Source organism: Gekko japonicus, unplaced genomic scaffold (genome assembly GCF_001447785.1).
Source record: "Gekko japonicus isolate JY-2015 unplaced genomic scaffold, Gekko_japonicus_V1.1 scaffold2075, whole genome shotgun sequence".
In the NCBI taxonomy this organism is placed as follows: Eukaryota; Metazoa; Chordata; class Lepidosauria; order Squamata; family Gekkonidae; genus Gekko; species Gekko japonicus.
This window is the reverse complement of record NW_015174900.1, coordinates 150,196-170,051: the sequence shown is the minus strand read 5'-3', so window position 1 is coordinate 170,051 and position 19,856 is coordinate 150,196. Positions and strand designations below refer to the sequence as shown.

At 45.9% G+C, this 19,856-nt stretch overlaps 1 protein-coding gene across 1 annotated transcript in view; it reads right to left on the bottom strand.

Annotated features, from left to right (window-relative positions):
• Nucleotides 1-17,737, bottom strand: part of PLA2G4A (phospholipase A2 group IVA) — a 130,771-nt gene extending 113,034 nt beyond the window's left edge. The window contains exon 1 of the mRNA XM_015424990.1: nt 17,625-17,737. The gene's annotated coding sequence lies outside the window, so the exon portion shown is untranslated. The remainder of the gene's footprint in view (nt 1-17,624) is intronic.
• Between the last annotated feature and the right edge of the window lie 2,119 nt (nt 17,738-19,856).

Sequence of the window (19,856 nt, the reverse complement as noted above, 5' to 3'; positions counted from 1 at the left end):
TAAGTGTAGGAAAATGGAAAGTCAAGAGTTAACTGGAAGAGTTAACTCCACCCCTCTGGAGCCGCTTTTACTGCTTTGTGTCTGTGTTAAGTTGGACGTTAGTTGTGATAAAGCAGTTGCCTGACATTGAGCAACTCTCTGCGTGCTCGGTTCGGAGCCGGGGGTGGGGGGGGGAGGGAAGGAGAAAGCACCCAGGGCAAAGCGCCCAGGCAGGCGAGCGAGCAAGGAGGCCTCTTCTCCCTCATGGAAGGCCGGCCTCCCAAAGCTACACACCCCCACAACTTACCAGGGGCGTCGGGAAGGCGCAGCCCCCTCCCGCGGCCGCCCTCGGTCCCTCCTTCCAAGCTCCAGCGTGCCAAATCCCCTGGTGAGGCCCCGCCTGAGGGAGGCGTGAGTGACGGAGCGCCTCCCCGCCTGCCAAGATGGCGGCCCCGAACAAGCAGTGAGTGGTGGAGGGGCGGCGGGCCAAGCTGAGGCGATTTGCAGGGGAGGAGAAAAGAGGCCGAATGGAATAACTGTAACCCAGGTATGTGCAGAGTGGAGTTGCAAAATGTCAGCTCTGCCTCCCTCCCCACCCACCCCCCGCGAGTATCGCGGGTCCACCTCTTATGCGTAACTAAAGGTTCTGCTCAATTATCAGAACAAAGCTTTACTAAAATGTTTTCCGTGATGAGACAGATTCTCAATATCACAGTAGTTAATGCTTCTAAATCACTTATTGGGGTCCTATTTGCTCTGTCCCTTTGCCTTTCTGAGCTATGCCACCCTTGGTCTGCAAATGTAGAAAGATAACATTCATCCTGGTCTTGGGGTTGCCGACCTTCAGGTGGTGCCTGGATTTCTCCTAGAATTACAGCTCATCCCCAGCTTATAGAGATTTGTTCCCCCAGGGGAAGTGGCAGTTTGGAAGGCATACTCTATGGAATTCCATCTCCAAGGAGCTCCTTCCCCTCCCTAAACTGCACCCTCCCCAAGTACCATCACCAAATCTCCAGGAACTTGCTAAGCTGGAGTTGGCAACTGGTTGCCGTCCTATTCCTAGTACACAAAAGCACAAAATCTTAGACACCAAAATGTCTTCAGCCATCTTTGGAGTTTATTGCTAAGCAAAATGTGGTGGTGGGGGGGCACTGGGGAGGAGAACCTACCATCGGAAACAAAAAGTACTCCATAATACAACAGATAACCTATGCACATTTCTTTGGGAATAACTCCTGGCTTGTAAATACTACTATTAGCATATATCTTGTGCCCACTAGATTTAATTTACCAGCAAACTAGAGGAAGGTCGCCCTGCAGAATGTGTGAGTAGAGACCTCTCCACTGGTGCGTCCAGCAGGAAATAAGTAGTAAAGTCATCCCATGAGAATACAGCTCTTATAGGCGCTTACTGCAAGTGGTACAATCCAAGTTCCTACAAACAATCTGGAGTCCTGCACAGTATTCTAAATGCCCTTCTCAGACTAGAGGCTGGGCTGATCCCCTTGGAGACTTGCATGTGGCTACTAGCACCCACCTACTGGCTAAAACTCATTTTCAGTTTGTTGGGTCTAGTACCCTTGATCCCTGCTGACAGCCACCACTCAACCTGGCAAAGAACAATTGAGGGGAAATTCCAGAAACATGCCCCCCCCCCCAAAGTTTTACTGCATCTTGGGTATCAAAAAGCAAACCAAATAATTAAAGAGCAGTTTTGGTATCATGCCCGATGAGATAGGGCACGGATACAGCAGCGTGTCAAATGTTTTCAACCAGCAGGTTATCTTAGACTGCGGTCACACGGAGCATTAGGCATGCTAGAGAGACGGAAGATAGGCGGATTTTCCGGGCGCGATCTCACCGCCACATCTGGGAAGTGTAGAGCTCCCGTGGCTCACCCGAGGCTTCACCCCGAAGATGCACAGTAAAAAACTAGTACCTCGGAGGTACTAGTTTCCGGAAACCGCGGGGCAAGGGCGGGCGCGTGATCACATTTCCGGTGGAATCCCATGGCATCCGGCGCCCGCCCATGTCCCCTCACAAAAAGGGGGTTTTTTTCCAAGTGTCCTCGGGATGCGCACAAGCACCCAACGGGGCATGCGCACACGTCGGTGCACAGGAAAAAAAAACACCCGTTTGCCGCGGCGCTTCTTTGCCGCGCCGCAGGATTGTGGTGTGATCGGCACCTCCCCCCTACCACAGGACCTCCACGGGATGTCTGCTCGCGCAACCGTGCGTTATTTTGCCCCGGGGCTAACAGCCATGCTTCCCCCCCGCATTTTCCTGCCCGTGTAACCGCAGCCTTAGATCCCCTGAGATCTCCACATATTGGAGAATCTTTACCCTGGCACACTTTAATGCTCTACCTCCAGCCCTCCTGGAAGGCAGATTGCCATCATGTCCCGTCCCCTCAAAGGCTTTGTCCATCCGGGGAAAACAGAAAGTAGAGTCCACTGAACACGTCCTGCTGCATTGGCCATTCTATAATGACATCCGACATCAGTATACTGCTCCAATTCTGTCAACTTTACCTGGAAGATCTGAACAACTTTATGTCTCTCTCCTCCTTGCAGACTCTTCCTAGGAGAGAACTAATAGAGTTGCCAAATTCTGCCTACAGGCGTGTGGGATACACAAGTGGCTGATTGAGTCCCAATAACTGCCTGTCTGTCAGAGGAGGGTAATCTGCTCTGTCTCCCCTCCCCCCCCAATCCGCGCTCATTTGTGCTTGTCACACTGCATGTGTTCTCTTTTTTACTATTGCTGACTCTCCGGAACTGATTTTGTATCAAAATAAAATCTAACTGAACTGAACATCTCAAAGATGAGGCTGTTACTCTATCTGTAGCTCATTATTTAAATGCTGCCTTGAAGATTTGTCCAAAGGTATAACTGATGCACGCCTAAATGCTTATTTGCATACAGGTGCTCTTTTGCACTGGAACTGGAGAACACATCCTAACAGTTGCATAACCCACCCCATGGAACAAAACCCTCCATATCTACAAATGTGACAATAAGCCAATGAGCACAAGGTGAAGGACTGCATTCCTTCTGAAACAGATTCAAAAGTGCTGTTAGAGCCCCTGATAAAATGGACAGTTTTAACAAGAAACATCCCATTTGTATTCCAAGGGGAATTCAAAGAGGACAGTTGTGTCAGACCAGTGACTCTCGCTTAGTGGCTAAGGAGTCACGTATGGTTATACTTTTGTACCTGCCACCTGTGGCTCTTCTGGGCACTGTTCTCCAAAGTGGCACCTGCACCATTTCCAGGAGAGCCAGTATAAAATCCCTCTCTCCTCCTCCTTATGGAGTGTGAGCAAGGCCACTGCACCCTGGGACTCGCTGGGTGACCTTGGGTCAGTCACAGTTCTCTCAGAGCTCTCTCAGCCCCACCAACCTCACAAGGGGCCTGTTGTGGGGAGAGGAAGGGAAGGAGATTGTAAGCTGCTCTGAGACTCCGAGTGAAGGGGAGGGTATAAAATCCCTCTCTCCTCCTCCTCCTCCTCCTTCTGGAGTGTGAGCAAGGCCACTGCACTCTGGGACTATGGGAACCGTTTGCCACCTTGAAACAGCTGCTGGCACAGGTAGTGGAGGATGGGTAAGCTGCGAGTGTCTCTAAGCTGCCTCATGCCAGAAATGGGGGGAAAGAGCCTGTCCTCTCCAGCAAATCCCTACCCATCTACAGCCTCTGCACTCTCATCTAAGCACCCAGGCCACTGTCAGGAAGACAGCAACCTGACTGCAGTGCACAGAAGACAGAGTGAAACCACCACCATGGCAGCTGCCCAGGGGGAAAGCAAGCTAGCCACAGTGTATTGGTGACGGCTTTACTCCACTTTTTTCATACCCAGTTTGCTCCTCCCCTTCCAGTGCCTTGGCACCAGTGTTCCCTCTAAGCTGAGTTAGTGTGAGCTAGCTCACAGTTTTTTAGCCTCCGGCTCACACATTTTTGTCTCAGCTCAGGAAGGAGGGCTCCAGAGCAAACTAATGCATGCAGTAGCCCAATCACTCGCTCACAACTTCAATGCCAGTAGCCCACAAAGTAGAATTTCTGCTCACAAGCTTAGAGGGAGCATTGCTTGGCACCCTCACTATTTAGTCTGAGCAGCTGTGCCTTATACTGAAGAGAACGTGGAGAGACAGAGAAGAAGACCCTTCCTTTCATTCCAGATTCAAGAGTGGTGGGGAGAGACCACGCCACATGTGAAAAAGCTATTAAACTGAAAAGTTGTATCTCTTAAATATTAAAAGTTATATTATTGCCCACGGTGGGGTGGCTCACAGGGCACACAGTAAAGTGGCTCTTTTGATCGACAGTAATTGCAAGTGGGGCTCTCGTCGGGCTGCAGAATGAGTGGCAGGATGCTAGACGTTGACATGAGACAAAATTAAAAGGACTTCCTCTCAATTGTTCAGTCCTGTGTAGCTAAACTTAAACTGATAAGAGCTGTACAAGAAGTCATCACTGTAGGGCAAACAGGTAGTGGAACCCAGAAAGAGTGGGCGGGGGACATTCAGCGCTGCTTTTCCTAAGAATGTTACGCGAAGGGTGATCTTTAAATGAGTATTTCTGATCAGGATGTATCGTCAATGATGTCACTAAAATGTGTACCTAATGCACAGGCTAGGATCTACATATGCATGTGTCTGAGAGGTCCCTTTGAACATCAGGCCTTTATGGAAGTTTTCACCATAACTGCTCCCGCTGCCACGGGAGCAAGAACACAACAGTTTGAAAAGTGGTCCATCTCTCTGGCTGTCAAAGCAAAGCAAATGCTATGTGCGCTTTTTGTTCAGCCCCCACCTAGAGACCTTCAAGCTGCAGCCAGATACTTTAATGTTTGCCAAACATTGAAATTCTTTCTAAAGTAAAGCTCGAGTGGCTAGAAGAAAATAGTGGGTAGGTCAGCAAGCGATCGGCATCCCCAAAACTTGACTGTCATATCACAACTACATGGTGCTTATATGGGGATATAAGGGGGGGGGGGGATGGATAAAAATGGTCTGTTAAATCCGTTCCGTGTACTCACCATTCTGTCCAGCTGCATCTCTCGGACAAGAGTTGGAGGTATCAGAGAGGAAAACAACTGATTTGTAGGAAAGAGGGACCATCTCCTACCTGCCTTTGCTGTGATCATTTCCAACCTGTTGTTCTGATAAAATAAATCCTGTTCTCAGAAGAATCTGTCAGAAATGAATCAGCCCACCAACAACCCCTTTTCTTTTCAACTGTCTTTTTTTTTAATTCCCCAGGTTTAGAGGCCTGAACTCCTCTTAATTAGCACTTACAAATAAACATATTACTTCAGTGAGCTAAGAAACAATACAGAAGTCCACGGGGAAAGAAGATTTTTAGATATGCCACTAAAGAGAAGGCCGCTCTGTTTAAACTAGTTATTGCAACCTGGGGCGATCACTCCACAGTCAGTTTACTCATGCTTAAAGCAGCTGCGGCTTCTGTCTTGCTCAGATTTGGCAACTTCTTTTTACCAAGCAGAGATAGCAGCATACAAGGCATGCGAACACAACATGCAAACTTGCAGGGTTTGGGTACCCCAAAGAATGACAGCACCAGGAAAAGTCAATTCTATTCTCATTCTTCCTAATTTTAGGAAGTTAGTTTAGCTTTTGCTCTCTGTTTCATATCACAAATATTGCACAGCTTTTGATCTCGGTTCTGTATTACAAATACTGCATCGCTTTAGTTTTTCTCTGGTTTACTAACAGTGATTGTGCTTACTGTTTTAAATGTGATTTCCTAGTCATTCATAAGCTTTCCTGCTTCTGCTGCTCTTCTTGCTATTTTAATTGGTTCTGCAGTTTTATTCTTATTATATACTTTGAAAGTTTTGTAAGGTTTGGGGGAAAAGCAGGAGAAAAAAATGCTTTAAATATATAAATAGATTAATTTGACCTCATGAGATCCAGGAGATTTGGTGGCTCAGAGCAGATAAACCTCAATTATGATTTTCTTTCCAGAAATGTGTATCTTTCTGAATAAAGGATGAGGGTTTTTTCTACCTCAGCTACAGATAGAATTTTCCCTATAAAGTCTTTCAGATTTGGAACCTTTTGCGATTTCCAAAACCAGCTGCCACTAAACAGAAAATAAATATATTATGCGGGGAGGTCTGAAAACATATGCTATAATTTAAATTGTAGCTCGATTTAAATTGTAGCTTCTAAATCAATTAGAAAAAAATTACTATATTCCAGTACTCATAAGCTTCAGGATATGACCACTACATGAGTTGAAACCCTGCATCAACTCTTAACACATTTACAAGAGTAGTAATTATTACAGCCATGAATCCTGTTTAATCTTTAGGGAGTAAAGCACCACTTACATAACATTTTAGTTGTGGTTCCCTTAAATTTAACCACTATGAGGAACAGTATAAAAGCAGCATCGCAGTCTTCTCTTGTAACCTCTTGTATAATAGCTCACTGCTGTTGTATTTTATAATGACTGATCGCACTGACAGGGAATTCCGTGGCACAGTGCCAACTAACATCAATATGAATTTTTACCAAAAATTATAGAAGTGGGTTCCACATTATGTTCAGGTTTTAGACCAACTGAAACAAGAAAGGATGGAGTTTTGATGCTTTATTAAGTAACAGTTCTTAACATACGTTGCTGGGTATCTGTGTGCAAATGCCCTGTCAACACTTGTCTTATTTGCATCAATTTTAATACAGTGCAGTTAATCAATGGACTTAAATACATCAACTTTCGCAAAGCCTGGGATCCCAACAAGGCAAGATGGCAGAAATCCACTCCCCAAGCAGGACTGCTCTTACTGGCTTTAATCAGTAGCACTATTTTTACTCAAATGAAGGTATGTCTCTTAAGAAGAGGATACTTATGCTCACATGGAAATAGAAAGTTTCCTATTGGTCAAGCAAGGTTTGTGGGAAATAACCTCATTTCTGCGGTAACCCAAGACCCTGGAGAGCTGAGTCAGCAGAGGGACTGTGAGCTGGGAAGCCAGGTTCAAATCACAACTCGAAGCTCATTGGGTCGGGTCCTATACACCCACTGCTTCTTCCCCACCAACAAAGCAAGGAAAAGTAATTTTGCCCGACTCCCTCCCTTCCTGATGTGTTCCCTATGCCAATAACCCCCAGCATCAGCTTCACCTAGGGTTGCCAAGTGTAAAGTACTTACCGGCGGGGGAGCCTTGCCGGGCTCCAGGAGCCGTCCCTGGATCTGTGCGCGTGCGCGCTTTGGTTGTGTCACCTCCGGTGACGCAGCCACACTGTGCTTCGGGGGGCGGAGTTCCCCCCGGGGCCCAATTCCGCGGCGGCGGAAATCGGGCCTCCAAAGTGGGGGTTTACCCGCCACCCGCCCCCACTTGGCAGCCCTAGCTTCACCATCATGAAGTAGGAGTTGGATCCAATCAGCTTTTCTGCTGATAAAACCAGGGCCACCACAATTAGTATTTATTATTATTTATTAAATTGGATTTACTAGGCTGCCCTTCCCTAAAGTAGAGCTCAGGGCGGCTTACAACAGAATAATATACATTCTCGATATAAGACTAAATTAAAACAGTCCAATACGTACTAGTGGATAAAAACAGTGTATATACAATATATAAAATGGCAGAGAAATCCTAACTCCCCAGTTTCCCCTGGGGGGAGGGGTTATAAGGGATGGGGAATTATATGAGAGTGCCAAAAGAAGTCCTGTCACTGTCCTCATCTGAAGGCCGGGAGGAACTCTATCCAGGAATACCCAAGAGAATCACAGCATGAAGAAAAGATGGACAGAAAAGGAGATTTATTGTAGGTTTTTATCTTTCTTTGACTTTTCTTGTCCTACCAGAATACTGTTCTGTACCAATGAAGAAGCACAACTATAGGACAATCAAGGGTGTGACCAGGTCTGGTCCTTGATCAGCACTAGCTCTCTATACTAGCAGCTTGGAACCCAGCAAAAAGGAAAACATGTGGGGAATTTCACATTACCCAGTTTCACTCGGTTTCAAGCCGGTAATGATCCGTTTTGAAGTGAACCGGCACAGGGCTGCCATTTCACACAGGGCTTTCCCTTACCAGAAATGAGCCGGATCAGAAGCGGTTTGGCATTTCAGACTGCACTGCTTTTTCCCTGCCATCTTTCGCCCGTGTGGGCAATCTCCGTGTGTTTTTTTTTATGTTCGCTTCATAGCGCTATAGCGCTATAACGCTATACATTGACCGTTTAAAAAAAAGCCCGCGTGGGCAAAAAACGGCGGGGAAAAAGCATAACAGAACCAGGAGAGGGAACTGAAGACTACTCGGAAGCGGCTGACAGGTAAAACGCTTCAGTCCTGGTTCCTAAACGGGACAGAAGCTTTTGTGTATGAAATGGCAAATACATTCCGGTAGGGAACCGATTCTCAAACGGGTTCTGTCTGAAATGACAGACCAGAACCCGTTTGAGAACCGGTTCCTTACCGGAATATATCGCCTGTCTGAAATTCCTCTGTGTATCGACTTACACCTTAAAGCCAGCTGGATTTTGCCATTTCACACAGTACAATCCAGATGGAAAGTGCACTGAATGTGGGTTGAAAGTGGATTATTTAATGTGTGTGACCGCAGCCTAGGTGTAATGTGTATTACTTCCAGGTAAGTGTGCATACAATGGCAATCTCCATCAAACTCCTGAAAGTTAAAAGGACTGGAACAAAATGTGCCGCCCTCACTCCAAACTTTCAATGCCACAAACAAAAAGGCCACGTCATGTAGGCGAAGGGACACAATGCACAGTACAAGCAGCCTGAGAGTGGAGATGACAGTCCTAGAGATACCCTGGACCTAAACTATTTAGAGTGTTAAACCACAACTCTGAATTGGTCTTGGAAATAAACCAAAAACATTGCAGGTGGATCAAACTGATATATTTCCAAATGGTTTGCTCACGTCAAAACACCTAGCAATCACATTCTGGAATGAAGTTTCTGAGAATTTTTCAGACAGACCCACATGAAGCGTTACAATATCGTAGTGGTGGTCAGAGTGTTGGAACTAGGACCACAGATATCCCGGTTAACAGATATAGACACTTTTCTTTGTACTGGCATAGTTAGAACACGGAGACGGAAGGAAGTATAGATAGACGTAAGATGAAACGCAGGGAAACCAGATAAAAACACAGGTGTAGATTTGGCCATAGATGTAAGATAGCCTTATGCAGCAAGGACACCTTCTCCAGGTAACTTAGAACCTGAGGCATAAGTAATCTATGATCAAGTATCATAGGTCTACACTCTTGCTTTATTCATTTAAGTCACAGTAATGCAGGTTCTGTTTAGGAAAAAGAATAAGTTATGCAAGACAAAGCCAGTGTACTGCAGACTTAAAGAATCAGTGGTAGCCACTCCATCCCACCATGACAATTGCTCCAAAGAAGACCATCCACTTTATATATCTCAAAACTACCTCTTTCAGGAGCCACACAAAACACGTGCAAGGAGGTTGCAGAATGCTGGACTTCAAAATAAACTGAGGCTGCAGTCACACGCACACACTAAATAATCCACTTTCAATCCACTTTCAATGCACTTTCCAACTGGATTTTGCCAGTTCACACAGTAAAACTCCAGTTGGAAAGTGCACTGAAAGTGGATTGAAAGTGGATTATTTAGTGTGCGTGACCACAGCCTTAGCGTTTTCCCTTTAGGAAGAATTTATATTAAAATTTTTACATCAGTTCTATACGAGTTTTACTGTTATGGCTTTGCTCAAAGAATCCTGGGGAAAGTAGCTTGGTGAGAGCACTGAGCATTCTCTGAGAGATCTTTAGTCCCACCCACCAGATCTTTGTGCCCCCTGGATGGAGGGGACAGCTCTTAAGTTTAGTCCCACCCACCAGATCTTTGTGCCCTCCATCCCACTTTATATCTGTAGTCTAAATGACCCATTTTACACACACTTAACAATGGCTTTGAGCCCCCAGAAGAAAGTTCAAATTTTGAGAAATGATAATCTTATTGTATATTGCCAGGTATCCATTAGAATGCATCACCAGCTGCTACTGTTTTTCTATCCCTTTTAACTTTATCCAGGGATAATTTTCACAACAGGACATTTTGTAAGAGATTCTTACTTAACAGAATTAGCTTGTAACTTCTCTCTGCATTTCACAAGAGGCTATTCCAAGTCAATGGCGAAAGTGCTGAGTCAGAAGGCTTACAAAAAAATACCTTTCTTTTAAAAAGGAAGATCAAAATAGAAATTTCAGTAGTCCTAAAATGGAAGGAACGTGTCTGTATGTGAAGCGGAGATACTACGAACATAGATTTAACAGAATTTAACAGGAGGTTGTGTTGCCTACCAGTGAACAAAACTAAAGCAGAGTTTGCGGAAGTGTCCTCAATGAGAAGCAATTGGTTTAGCAAACTTGTGGACTTCAGCCATTAATCTCTGTTAAAGGCTAAAACTCTAACTTATAACAATGGACAATCTAACACTGATGTGCTAGTTTTGACAACAAAGGACCTCTGGTCCAACTGTGTGGGTGTGCAGATAACACACCTTTGATAAGAGCCTCCTGTGTCCAAGGCAGTAATACTTTGACTGCTACACTGAAATCAGTGGGACTCACTTCCTCTGACTAACAGGAATGCTATTTTGCTCACCTTTGTTTGAGAGTATCCCATGCCCCCAAATGCATCATTTCCTACTCGGGAAGATCTTTATATCACCAGTTCTTTAAAGGGTGCGTGTGCGCTTCAAAACTAACAAATTGATGACATATTTGGCTTCTAGTCCATGAAAATTTATGTCATAATAATTTTTTTTTTAAAAAAAAGCTCAGTATTCTTGGTTGTTTTGCTATCTCAGACTAATACAGCTACCTGCCCTGTGAAATTTGCAGTTACAGAAGAAGGGGTATGTTGACCTGGAGTAGGGACAAGCAACAGTTTAATTTTTATCTGTTCCCTTAATTTCAGCCATGTGCATGTTCCTGTCGGCAGCCGTACTGGGAACACTGAGAAGGGTGTGCTCACAGTGGGATATCAGAGGCTATTTACCCCACCCCTGCCCTACATTTTCCCTATAACTGCTCTTCCCCAAACTGTCTGTACATTTACTAGTTCTACCCTAAGAGGGTTAATGGCAAAAACCTCATTTTTCATGGTGTCCCACTCTGACCTTTGGTCAAATCGGTTTCTGAGAAACTGCAATACATAAAAACACTGTAGACAAATATAATTGTTTGATAAGTGTGAACACCACAGGCAAGGATTCCTTTCTCATACCACAAAAACACAGTCTCTAGCTCCACTTCTCACTTCTGCAAAGAGTATTCCTATTTTATATTGCTGAAATTAGAGTATTCTTATCTTACAAGGACATTATATACCAATTTTTTTATATCTGTGTACATCGCTACAGGAGCTGCGGTGGCTCAAGTGGTTAAGACACTGAACTGCAGGCTGCGGAAGGTCAGTAGTTCAGCAGTTCGAGACCCAGGTGCCGCAAGACGGAGTGGGCTCCCATCTCTAGTTCCAGCTCCTGCCAACCTAGCAGTTCGAAAGCAAGAAATTGCAAGTAGATAAATAGGTACCACTTTGGTGGGAAGGTAACAGCGTTCCGTGCGCCTTGGTGTTTACTCATGCCGGCCACATGACCACAGAAACGTCTTCGGACAGCGCTGGCTCTTCAGCTTTGAAACGGAGATGAGGACCGCAACCCTAGAGTCGGATTCGACTGGCTTTCAAGCAAGGGAACCTTTACCTTTTACGCAGGTCAACACTCTACTGGGGCCACGTGTCCATACTTAATTTGCACAGTGCTTGCTTCTACAGCTGTCTTAGAAACCGGCGGCAAGACCTAGTTCTTGTCAAACAGGGTGCTAGATCCCTGCTGGATCAGACGTAAGGTCTAGCATCCTGTTTCTCATATGGGTCACCAGGTGCCTCCAGGAAGCAAGACATGCAGAAAACGGGCTACTTCAGGAATGCTGTATCTGAACACAGAGGTTCTTAACTAAGCTGCCAACAAAGATCAGTTGTGTTACAGGGCTCTTTTTGTAGAAAAAGCCCAGCAGGAACTCATTAGCATAATAGGCCACACCCAACAGCAGAAACTCATTAGCATATTAGGCCACACCCCTGACAGCACAGCTCATTAGCACATTAGGCCGCACCCCCATGTTACCAGAAGTGTGGTCATCCAGCCACACCCACCTTTTGCTTCTTATTCTGTTTACCTTGTTTGCTGTCAAAACCCAGGGCTTTTTTTGTAGCAGGAACTCCTTTGCATGTTCGGCCACACACCCCTAATGTAGCCAATCCTAATGAGTTTCTGCTGTTGGGTGTGGCCTATTATGCTAATGAGTTCCTGGTGGGCGTGGCCAACTCAGGAGCCAGCCGGAACTCCGTTCCTGTGCGTTCCTGCCCAAAAATAGCCCTGGTTGTATATAACTATTAGTGATTTTTCCAGTTCTTTTTCATCTAAGCTACTAGTTATTGCCTGCATCTGTATTTAAGGATAGGGGAGCTAGGACACGTTTTGGCCTGAGCCCCATGTTCCCCACCACCTCTTGACAGAGCTAGCAGAGGGGGAAATGGGGAAGGCATTTGGCATCATTGTGCCAATAGGACAAAACTGGAAGTGACGGTCGATGTGACTGGGCAATGCTCTAGGATTCACCAAAAACCCAGCAACACCAAGGAGACTCTCACTGCCCCACAAATCCCCTTGACGTCCACATACAGGCTTCTGTGCATACACAGTGTCCTCAAAAACAAAATGAGATTAGGGGCAGGGATTCCAGGCAATGAGGATGCTCCAACTGTTCACCAAGCCAGTTGTCTTCAGCCCTTCCAGACTCAGGACCCACTTTCCACCCTGGAAAAAAGGATGAGACTTTCTGAATTACAACTATGTGATATCACAGCAGTCATGGTGCGCGTTGGCACCAATGACACTGGGAAATGCAGCTGTGTGGTCCTGGAGGAAGCTATTTAAAACCACACTAATTAAAGCCCAAATAGAATGCATTCCACAAGTTAGGAAAGGCACTGCCAAGTCTAAAAGGAAGCCTGCATGTTTAACAATGCCGGTCACATGAACACATGAAACAGAATCAGACCCTTGGTCCATCAAAATCAGTATTGTCTACTCAGACTGGCAGTGGCTCTTCAGGGTCTCAGGCAGGGGTCTTTCACATCACCTGCTGTCAGATCTTTCAACTGGAGATACCAGGGATTGAACTGGAGATACTGTGGATTGAACCTGGAACCTTCTGCATGCCAAGCAGATGTTCTACCACTGAGCCACAAGTCAAAGAAAGCTACAAAAAGTAAAGAGGCTTCTTTCTAAAAGTGGAAGGTCTGCTCCAATGAATTGAATAGGAGGGGCCACAGGCTCTGGCAAAAGAAATATAAGTGAATCATTAGGCACGCAAAAAGAGATTTTGAGGAGCGGGTTCTAAAAGGATCAAGACAAACAATAAACATTTTTTAAAATATATCTGGAGCAGGAAACCAGCCAGAGAAGCAATGGGGCCTTTGGATGACAAAGGAATCAAGGGGTTGCTAAAGGAAGACGGGGAGATGGCAGAGAAGCTCAATTCATTGTGGCAAGGGTGAGGCAGGTACCCAAACCACAGCCTCTATTTTCTGGAAGAGAGTATGAAGAATTCAGCCAAACTCAGGTGACCAGAGATGAAGTTCTAGATCTGCTAGGGGGATTAAAAAGCAATAATTCTCAAGGTCATGATGCCATACACCCTAGAGTTCTTAAGGAACTCAGACATGAGATAGTTGATCTACTAAGGTCCCGGTGACACAGGCAGGAAAATGCGGGGGGGGAACGTGGCTGTTAGCCCCGGGGCTAAAAACCGTGCGGTTGCTCGAGCAGACCTACCGATGGAGGTCCCGTGGTAGGGGGGAGGTGCCGATCACTCCACAGTCCTGCGGCGCGGCAAAGAAGCAGGGCGCGGAGCAAACGGGGTTGGTTTTTTAAAAAAAAAAAAAACTCAAATGTGTGCATGCTCCCTTGGGTGCTTGTGCGCATCCGTGAAGAGTTTGGGGGGAAAAAACCTTTTTCCGAGGGGACATGGGCGGGCGCCGGAACTACCACCGGAAACGCGATCAGACGCCCGCCCTTGCCCCGCGGTTTCAGGAAACTAGTACTTCCAAGGTACTAGTTTTTTACCGCGCATCTTCCACGGGAAGCCTCGGGTTCGCCACGGGAGCTCGACGCTTCCCAGATGTGGCGGTGAGATCATGCCCGGAAAATCCGCCTATCTTCTGTCCCTCTAGCATGCCTAATGCTCCGTGTGACCGCAGCCTAACCTGTATATGTAACCTATCACTAAATTCAACCACTGTACCAGAAGACTAGAGCGTAGCAAAATAACACCATTTAATTTTAAAAAAAAAAAAGGGATCCAGAGGGGAACCCGGAAATTACAGGCTAGTCAGGCTGTCCCAGGCAAATTAATAAAAACTGTAATCAAAAATAGAATTGTTAGGCACAGAGAGGGACAAAGCCTGCTGAGGGAAAATCAGCATGGCTTCTGCAAAGGGATGTCCTGCCTCACGTAAGGTGATGCACTTTGGGACAAAAAATTCAAGCTTCAAGAGTAGGCTAATGAGATCGGAATTTGCTGAGACTGAGAGGGCAAAAGATCTTGGGGCCATAGCGGATAACTCAATGAAAGTGTCAAGCCAGTGTGCTGCAGCAGTGAAAAAGGCAAACTCTATACTAGGGATTATAGAAAAGGGACTGAGAACAAAACAGCTGATATTGTAATGCCCCTGTATAGGTCTATTGTGCAGTCTCATTAGGAATACTGTGTGCAGTTCTGGTCACTGTATCTCCAAAAGGATATTGCAGAGTTGGAAAAAGTACAGAGGAGAGCAACTAAGATGATAATGGGGTTGGAGCACCTTCTCTATGAGGAAAGGCTGAAGAGTCTTGGATTTTTCAGTTGAGAAAAGACAACTAAGGGGGGACATGATAGAGGTTTATAAATTTATGCATAGGGTGGAGCGAGTTGACAAAGGGAATTTTTTTCTCCACTCCCAAAATACTAGGACTCGAGGACATCCAATGAAGCTGATGGGCAGTAGATTCAAAGCATGCAAAAGGAAATACTACTTTACACAGAGAGTGATTAAAATGTGGAATTCACTTTAAAAGGGGATCAGATAGATTTATGGAGGATAAGTCTATCAACAGCTACTAGCCACATTCAGAGGCACTAAACCTTGGAACTCCAGAGCCAGGAGGCAACATCAGGGGAAGGCCTTGACCTCTGTGCCCTGTTGTTGGCCCTCCAGAGGAATTGGTTGGCCCCCATGTGAGTCAGGATGCTGGACTAGATGGACCATTGGTCTGATTCAGCAGGGCTCTTCTTATGTTCTTATGAAAGCCAAATGAAACACAGTCTTGTGACAGGAAGAGGAGCAGCCAGTGTTATGATTTCACCTGTGTCAAACACTGGCAGCAGGGTCAGCTGGCCAAGAAAGCTGGGGACAGGAAACCCAAGTCAGCCACTAGAAGGATTGAGGAACAAGCCAGTACAAGTAGGTTCAGAGGCCGTGCCCTTGCAAAAGCTCTCCCCTGGCTTCTCTCTCACCCACACTCCCTGCCTATACCAGCCACACACACCCAAGACACCCAATACTTGTCCACATTTCTGGTGTACAGCCCCCCCCCCCCAGACCAGCATTCTCAGGGAGAGGCAGCTCCACGCTACAGTCACATGACTGGAAGCCAAAATGGCAGCAGTGGATGGACAAGTCAGGAGGGACAGACGGCAAGGGAAAGTCTTCCGAAAGAGGGGACACATTAACAGCAGATCCTTCGAAATGGTATCAACAAATTTTGGTGGCTTTATACAGGTCTTGAGAACCACCTGAGGATTCTTTGCAGTGTGTTGGAGACCACTGTTCTGAGCCTCCATCTCTTGACTGAACAAGACCAAGGGCTAACAACAGAAAAGAGAGACAGTGTACGGTAGAGCCTGGGACCAGCGTCGGGGACACCCCATTCTGCCATGGAAGGTTATGGTTGACCTTGGGCCAATCAGTCTCTCTCAGCCTAACCTACCTCACATGGTTGTTGTTATTAGGATAAAATGAGGATGGGAGAACAATGTTGTAGGCTGTTTTGGTTCCCCACTGGGCAGCCTTTTAAAAACACAAAAATAGGAATTATTTTCAAAATCCGAGCATCACCTCACAAAACTACAGTAAGAGCTTACTGGCGTAACTTCGTTCTAAGGCTTAAGCAAGAGAAGCCAATGCTAATGTACAGGCAGCTTCTTTCACATACTTTGGGACTAGCACAAACATCAGGTTCTTATACTGCACCCTAGCTCATCATAGTTAGCCCTATGTTGAACACGGGTTCAAAGTGGGGCTGCCAACTCCAGGTCAGGAAATGCCTGATTTGGGGACAGTGCCTGGGGAGAGGAGGGTTTAGGGAGGGGAGGGACTTCAGTGGGGTATAATGCCATAGAGCCCACCCTCCAAAGCAGCCATTTTCTCCAGGCGAAGGGATCTCTGCCACTTGGAAATCAGCTATAGTTCTAGGAGATCTCCAGGCACCACCAAGAGATTGGCAACCCTAAACTTCAACATTAAAAAAACAAACAAACATTGGGGCTTAAGCTACTGTTCTTTTTGTTTGCTGTCTTGACTGCAATCAGTTTTTACACCTTATTTCATACAAATGGCAAATTCCTAACAATAGGCAGGAACACAAACCCTAACATAGATTACACGCAGGATTTTTAACACATAAAGGAAACGATAAAACCCCTTTTGTCATGTACCCTGTCAAGGTCACAGATAAATGAAGAACAAATAAATAATTTGCAAATGATGTTGACGCTTGAGTAGGCAGAGCCAACTGATCACACTCTACATACATAGTGGCAGAAATGCAGCTTTTTGTGTGTGGGGAAAATCCCTCCTTAACTACAGGGTCATAATCCTAAAATTCATATGTACATTTGGAAAACTCAAGGAGAAACGAACTTTTAAAAACAGCGCGGGATCAAAGGCCTCTCGTCTCGATGATTATGCCACTCAGCAAACGTGTCAACAGGTCAGATCTATTGTCTGCCATGCTAGTAAAGCTCAGGGTGCAGAATATTGCCTTATTTTACATCTTCCCATTTTATAGATGGAGGAACTGAGATGCAAAGGTTCAGTCGGTCCGTGATTCAGATAGGGAGGATCTAGACACACTGGAGCAAAAGAGGGTCTTTGCGGGGGATTACGGAAAAGCGTGTCCTAACGTCACAAAGACGGCCAGCTGAAAACGGGGGCGCGGGATTTTCCAGTACGAGCGGCTCCTCACCCCTACGGAATAACCCACGTTTCTTTTAAAGACACGAAACCCCTGCCTCCCTTTGCAGCTGGCCACCTTTCCAAGCATCCCCTGCAGTTGCACGAACTTCCCACCAAGATCGGTCTGGCCCACTACATCCGCCTAGGAGTTAACCCTGCAAAAAAAACTACTTTCTTTTCCAATATTAAGGGGCCGGGCAACCCGCTTCCTTCTTTCAGTAGCAAATAACAACCAGTTCGGATCCAGTAACCACATCTGCTTTCCTAACGCATGAAGTCAACGAGAAGGTAAAGAATCTTCAATAAAGTACCCATAACCCTGTCACTTACTGGTTCTCTACTAATGCGTTAGATCCCACGCAGCTTGCGCATCCCTCGGGTCTTCGCTTCATAAAGATTTTTCCCCCCCTCCCCTCTCTTTCTTTCAAGCGCCGTGGCTTGGAAGAGTTTCATTCGCACTTTTCGAGGGGTGGAGCCGGAGAGTCAGCAGCCCTACTATAGGCCGTGCGTTCCTTAAGGTGGCCCGAACAGTTATTCCCCGAAGACTTGCTAACGTCACCCATGGAATGACTCGCACGGCTGACGGAGGAATTCGCACGTGTGGAAAGGAGTCCAGAGACAGCTGCGTGACGGGGCAGACGTTCCCGTAAGGGCATCAGGGCTAAGCTAGTAAAGCTGAGCTCATGTCTGGAAGTAACAATGATTGGCCTCCCGCCCCGGCCGTGCATCTTTACCAGTGGATAAATCCGGCTTCGTTCAGTAAATTTACTGTAACCGGCTGCCGCTGCCTTGTTTCGGAATAAGACCCCTACCCAACCTCAGTAGGACTGACTTACTGAGAGTTCTGCGACTAGGCAGCTTTTATGCACACTTACTTGGGAGTCAGTCCCATTGAGTTTAGCGGGGCTTGTTTGCAAGTATACATGCGCCCTGCACGGTTGCAAGCCTATGCACGCTTGATTCAAGAATAAACCTGTGGAATTTCGAGTAAAATTCCCTTTCCAATAAACATGCATCGGACCGGGTTGCATATCTACAAGGGCATATGAGAGCTGTAGCTAGGGTTAGTTCAGGGAAACGAAAATACACCTTAAAGAACAAGCCGTGAAAGGCAAGTGAGAAACTTGAATGGCATTCTGAAGGAACTTTTCCTTCCCCAAAGGAATACTTAATTATTATTATCTTTTACTGTTTTTGCATTGCGTGCAGTCTTGTAGGCAGCATTACATTAAAAGCTACTGCTTGTTTCTTTACCATGCTCTTTATGCCCCTTTAAACCCATCACAGTTTCAGTGCTGACTACAGTATGGTAAATAAGATTCAATGCAAATAAGTATAAAGCAATGCAGGGGGCAATGGAGATTCTAATTTTGCAATATACATTTTTTTTCGAGAATGTATTTAGTAGTGGCTAACCAGGAATGAAATAGAATTCATTATTTATTTTTGCAACATAAATAATGTATAACGGAATTTGTCACCGCTTGTGAGTTTCCCAGGGGCATCTGATTGACCACTATATTTATCCGCTTACTTCAATTATAGTCTGCCTTTCTCCTAGAGACTCGAGGCATATATAAGAAACAGGATACCGATACTATAGGAAACAGGATTCTGACTGAGCTTAACTATTCCATTAGTATAGTAGATTTAAGTGAAACTGGGTTATGTTGATAGAACCAGGTGGGCAGGCATGTTGGTCTAAAGCAGTAGAACAAATTTTGAGCCCCATGGCACCTTTAAGACCAACAAAAGTTTATTCAAGGTACCTTGAATAAACTTTTGTAAGTCTTAAAGGTGCCACTGGACTCAAAAAATGGGTTATGTTTGTTAGGGTGCGTTCAGACGGGCAGCTAATCCCGCTATTCTGCCGGCTCAAATTTGATCCCTATTTTTTTAATCCTTGCAAGACCAGACATCCCCCGGGGGAATCACCTTACCGCGTACTGCTTCCACTGTGGATTGTCTAGATGGCATCCACTGAAGGAGGCACGTGCAGTGGGAGTTTTTTAAAAAAAAATTTTGCACATCCACATAGGCGTGATTGCACGTCCTTGTAGATCCGCGCATGCACGGAATCAAACGTTCAAAGTGAGGGACGCGTAGCCGTAATTCCGACCAACAGGACAGCCCCAGCAGGACCAAATTCTTCTTTCGTTTTCTGTTCTAGCCCACGCTTGCAGGGCTGGACTAAACGAGTCCCGGCCATCCCCCTTGCCATTGAGATCATGCTCACTGGAGGGACTATTTTGCATGTCGAAAGACCCATCCTCCCTCCCGCTCCCATCCCATTAACCGATCGCCCTTAAACTCACGGGTCATTCAAAACATTGAAGTGTTCGTGGCGCTGGATCGGGGTTCCGCAGCCTCATTTTTAAATGTGTTTAAGCGCATATTGAGTATGCCCAATATGCCACTCCAACGGGAGGATTGCGCACTGGTGGAACAATCAGAAAGTCTGTGGTTGTCCTGTTGGGACCCAAAAACTGCAGATTTAAAGTGGTATCTTTTAAGTACGGCTCCGAAGCACAGCAAAACGGGATGTCCACGGAACAGGGACGT